The following is a 6,000-nucleotide window of genomic DNA, read 5'->3' as shown; positions in this document are numbered from 1 at the left end:
TTAGATTTAGCTGTAGAAGATCATTAGAGACTTTAGTGAGGGCAATTTCAGTAGAGTGTAGAGAGCGGAAACAGGATTGTAGAGGGTCGAGAAGAGAGTTATATGAGAGATTGCGGATATGTCAGGCGTGGACCAGGCGTTCCAGGAGTTTAGAGATGAAGGGAAGACTAGAGACAGGTCTATAGTTAGCGGCACAGTTTTGGACGAGGGATTTTTTTTTTAAGTAATGGCTGTATGATGGCATGCTTAAATGAGGAAGGAAAGATACTGGAAGAGAGAGAGGTAAAATATTTTAGTTACGTGAGTGGTGACAGCAGGGGAAAGGGGATTGGAGGAGATGTGATGGAATGGGGTCACTGGTGCAAGTGGTAGGGCGAGAAGATGCAAGGAGCCTGATTACTTCTTTTGTTACTGGTTCAAAATCAGAGAGTGAGCTAGATGCAGTGGGGGAGGGAGGACAGTGCATGGTATGAGGTGATTGGGAGATAATTTCCTGTCGGATATGGTCAATTTTTTCTTTGAAATAATTGGCCAGATCGTCAGCGTGGAGATCCATGGTTGGGGCCTGCACTCTTGGGTTGAGTTAGGAATGAAAAGTGTCAAAGAGATGTTTTGGGTTATTGGATAGTGAGGTGATGAGGATGTTGAAATAGGTTTGTTTTGAGAGGTGAAAGGCAGTGTTGTATCTTTTAAGCATAAACTTATAATGGATGAAATCTTCGGGTAGATTGGATTTTCTCCACAGACGTTCGGCGCACCTGGAGCACCGCTGTGGGAAGCGTGTTTGCAGGGCACTTTGAAGTGTTTCATTGTAATGCTTCAGTGCAGAGTCAGGACATGAGAGGGAGTAGATAGGGGCCAATGATGAATGCAAGTTCTTCATAAGCTTCTGGGTGTTAATGGCCAGTATGTTTCTAAAAGTGTGGAAAGTGGGGGTGACCTGGGTAGGATGGCAGTTCTTGATAGAGAATGATAAAAGGTTGTGGTCAGAGAGCGGGAGAGGGAAGTTTGTGAAATCATCCACTTTTCTTCTTTTCTGAATCTATTTCCAAATTTAGTATAATGAAAACACATGCAAAAAGTGTAATAAAATATAAAAACATGGTAATATTTTTTAAATTTTCTTTCTCTTCTCCTTACAGGACTAATTGGTTGTCATACCTATTTAGATTTGTTGGAAGGAGATCCGCTTCTGTGAGTAATAGTACATACCAAATATACTCCCACTAAGCTTATAAACAATCATATAAATACTGTAAGTCTATAAGCAAACACCTAATTTTAAAAAGAAAACATAGCCATAAATTGATGCCAGACATTGATTAAAATCACATTAATCTTTATTACTTAATGCATATTTATTGCACAGGTATAAACAACAGGTGTAGGGAGACCAAAAAACAGGAGGCTACCTAGAGTCAGGGACTAAAATAAAGTACCACTTAGACCTCCAGTCGGAGGCCCCTCATCTACCCAAACCAGATCTCCTGTTGTGCACTGAGGAGTGGCAAACATCCCAAAACTTGTGTCTGCAGATGGAGTTCCTGGTTTAAAGGGAACCTGTCAGGTCCCCCATGCTCCCAGAACCACCAACAGTTGTGTCTATGTGATCAAGTTGCGGGATGCAGTGACAGACAGAAGGCAGAGCAAGAGTTAATAACTTTACATTAACAGGGGGGTACTCCACGCAGGGAGGTAAACAGTTAAATGGGAAAATAAGCAGTTAAATGGTAGAATGAACAGTTCAAATGCAAAAGGATATGCAGTGTTGAAGAACAATGGATTCAGTAACGGCAGTTCATTAAAGTTAACTTATCCTGTCAGTCGTTTCTCAGGCTGTGGGTGTTGCTGAACGGACGATGGCGCCAACAACGGCTGGCACGATGCTTGTCTGATGAGGTCCCGTGGGAAACGATGATCCGTCTTCTGACGTCAGCAGTTGGTCTCCAGTACCTTCTGCTGAGCCCCCTAGTCCATATACTGGTGCGGCCAGGGGAGTGTGGGCCACTTTACTGTTTGCACCCACCGTGGTCCGGAAGATATACACTGGGGAATCGGGGTGCAGATGGCGGTCCTGCACCTGGTCTCTCTTAGGCGGCATGCGCACAGTACACACGAACCCGGAGCGCTTGGCACGTCGCTTCGTGGTGACCAATGGGCACACTGCACACCTCTCCTCACAGTCTCTGTCAGCAGTGGTGGCAGCGCTCGGGCGCAGGCCTGCGTTGTACCGATGCTCAAAGGCCGGAGCACTCACTTTTCTCCCCTGCACACTGTCTGTTCCCGCCAAGTCTACCTGTTTCCGCATGCGCTGAGGCTGTAAACCCTTAACCACACCCCGTGCTTCCACCTGCAAGGATTGGTCTGGTCCCTTAAGCTTTCCCCGGACAACAGAGGAGACAGCCCCGACAGTTTCGGAACCGACACAGAACAGGTACCCGCGGCACGGTCCTTCTTCTTACATGTACAAAACTAAATCCCCTGCCTAACAGTCCCTTTATTACATTACATTCATAAACAGATCTTTAGAAAAAGTATTTCTAAAGTCCATTTATGATATGTAAATTAGATATTTGACTTGTCAATGGGGCATTAGAGTCCCTAGACTAGTCGGCCCACTTAGCATGTTATCAGTGTCATAGCGTCATCGCCAGCGCTTTACATACCTTACGCATGCTTGCGGCTTCCTTCCCTCACTTCATTGATCAGCTGATGCCGGGTGTATGCGTTCCGGCTTCAGAGAGTCGCAATGCGCATGATTGGAAGTGAAGTGAGGGAAGGAAGGTATGTATACCACTGGCAATGATGCCAGTTCTTGTACGTCATGTTATCATGCCCACGGGGGAAAGGCTAAGTGGGCCGACTAATATGGTGAAACTAACTCCCCATCGACTAGTCAAATACCTCATTACATATCATAAACAGACATTAGAAATACTTTTTCTAAAGCTCTGTTTATGTGTGTAATGTAATAAAGGGACTGTTAGGCAGGGTGTTTAGGTATGTAGACACAACTGCTGGTGGTTCTGGGGGCACGGGGGACCTGACAGGTTTCCTTGAAGTTCTTATCGTAAGTCATGTAGTAAGGCTCAATATTGACTTTCAGGATTAATACGGCCAATAGGTTGGGCTAGGGTTTACGTCCTCTTCATTTCTGAAGAGGGTATTTGCAAAGTCATAAGAAACAGTATTTCAAGTAAAGAAATATATATATACAGGTAAAAGGGCTTAAGATTAGTGATGGGCAAACCCGAACAGTAAAGTTTGGGGTCCGTATCGAACACCTAGCGTTCGAGTTCAGCACCCCGAACATTGGGTGTTTCCCATGCCATCATCTGCATGACAGCGCGAGAAATACCGGTGGCTCTGGTTGGTGGTAAGATCATTACTGCCTGGCAGAGAGCTGTGGTTCCCCGTACTGTTTTTTTTTATTATTTAAATAAATAATTTAACCCTTTCACCACCTTGGGTTTTTACATTTTTGAGTTTCCTTTTTTTGCTCCCCTTCTTCCCAGACCCATAACTTTTATATTTTTCCATCAATATGGCCATGTTAGGGCTTGTTTTTTGTGTGACTAGTTGTAATTTGGAACAACACCATTGGTTTTGCCATACAGTGTATTGGAAAATGGGAAAAAAAATTCAAAGTGCAGTGAAATTGCAAAAAAAAAGTGCAATTCAACAATTGTTTTTGGGTTGTTTTTTACCATGTTCACTAAATGCTAAAACTTACCTGCCAATAAGTTTCCTCAGGTCATTATGAGCTCGCAGATACCAAGCATGTATAGATTCATTTTTATTAAGACATGAAAAAAAAAAAATTTTCTAAAAAAAAAATTTTACCATTTTCCGAGACCCATATTGTCTCCATTTTTCATGATCTAGGGTTGGTTGAAGGCTTTTTTTAGTGCCAACCTGACATTTTTATTGATACCATTTGGTGTAGCTATGATCTTTTGATTGCCCGTTATTGCATTTTAGGCGTTTCTGGCCCTGCGGATCTGCAGCAGTTTCTGCTGCATTGTACAGTACCATTCTTTGCAATGGTAAAACCAAGAACGCTGTGCACATGCTGCGGATTTTTCCGCGTGGATTTGCTGCGGGTTCCAATCCGCAGCATGTCAATTCTTTGTGTGGATTCCATTGCAGTTTCACACTTTCCCCATTGTGAGGTGTGAAACCGCAGGGCCAAACCGCAGGCTAATCCGCAGGTAAACCGCAGGTATTTTGACCTGCGGATTTTCCCAAATCCGCGGGGACAAATCCGCAGCACCTAAAACTACGTGTGCACATAGCCTTAATGCAATGTTGTGGCGACCAAAGCAACGTAATTCTGGCATTTTGATTTTTTTTCTCGTTACACTGTTTACCAATTGGATTAATTCTTTTTTATATATTGATAGATCGGGCAATTCTGAATGCGGCGATACCAAATATGTGTTTTTTTATTTTTTTTATTTTGAATGGGGCGATTGGGGGTGATTTAAACTATATTTTTAATTTTTTTATATTTTTTAAAACTTTTTTTAACTTTACTTTCTTAATCTTTTTTACTTTACACATTCTTCAAGTCTCCATGGGAGACTAAAAGCTGCGATCATCTGATCACTTTTGCTTCAGCCCACAGGTTAGTAATGTAGGGGCATCTATAAGACACCCCTATTACTAACCCCATAGTTATATTGTAAAAAAAAACACAGCCAGAATAAAGTCCTTGAAAGAAACAGACTCCTTTATTTGAAATAAAAGTAAAAAAGCACAGTTATAAAAGACAGTAAACAATAAACAACCATTAGGCTGTGTTCACACGTAGCGTTTTTTTCGCAGTTTTACCAAATAAACCGCGTCAAAAACGCTTAAAAGAAGCTTACCATTCATTTAAATGAATTCCGCAATTTTTGTGCAGATGTATGCGTTTTTTACCGCAAAAAAAACGCATTGCGGTAAAAAACGCAGCATGCTCATTAATTCGCAGAAAATTCCACATTTTTATCTATTTTCTATGGGTCTGGAACCACGTGGAAATAAACCGCAAAAAACGCGCATTTTTTGCGCAAAAAAACCGCAAAAAACGCGCGTTCTCTGGGAAGGATTCAGGATTTTATGCAGAAATTTTCTGCATACGTGTGCACATAGCCTTCTGCTCACCTTACACTTAATTCATTAAAGCCCATGACCCCCGTACAAAAAGAAAAACAGTAAACAACCATATCCCTTTCCTGTCCGATGTGAAGATTAACAGTACCGCCCCATGCCGTCACTGGTTTACAACCTGAACAGTGCCATGATGCAACCGTCCAGGTTGAAAACCAGGACACAATGAGGTGCTGCGAACACAGCTTCAGTGACGAGCGGTGATGTCATAGATGTAACCGCCGGTCACTGAAGCTGCGTTCCCAAGCTCACTTCACTGTGAGCTGGAAATCACTTCGAGCACCGTGAGAATTTTTTCACAGTGCTCACAGTGAACTCATTGAGGTCACCGCAGTCCATCGTCCCAGCTCACAGTGAAGTGCCAGTGGGATTGCACCTTCAGTGACTGGTGGTTACCGCTATGATGTCACCACTTATCACTGAAGCTACGCACCTCATTGTGTCCTGGTTTTCAGCATGGACAGTCGCATCATGGCACCGCTCAGGTTGTAAACCAGATATTGCAGAGATGGTTTATGGCATGCATTGCTAATCTTCACTTTGGACATGGTTATGGTTGTTTATTATTTTGGGGTTTTACAGAGGACAATGGCTTCAATGGGTTAGGCATAAGGTGAGTATAACTGTGCTTTATTTTTAAAAACATGTGTAAAACAGTGTGTTGATTTTTATTTCAAATAAAGGATTTTTATTCATGCTGTGTGTTTATTTCCAAACTTACTATGGGCTTCGTAATTGGGGCATCTTATAGACGCCCCTCCGTTACTTACCCCTGGGCTTGATGTCACCTGACAATACAAAGTTGACATCTCCCCATAAAATAACCAGTAAAGGCTAACCAAACAG

Source organism: Dendrobates tinctorius, unplaced genomic scaffold (assembly GCF_039654945.1).
Source record: "Dendrobates tinctorius isolate UK_male_01 unplaced genomic scaffold, ASM3965494v1 ptg000029l, whole genome shotgun sequence".
NCBI classification, from domain to species: Eukaryota; Metazoa; Chordata; class Amphibia; order Anura; family Dendrobatidae; genus Dendrobates; species Dendrobates tinctorius.
Note: the sequence above shows the minus strand (reverse complement) of the source record.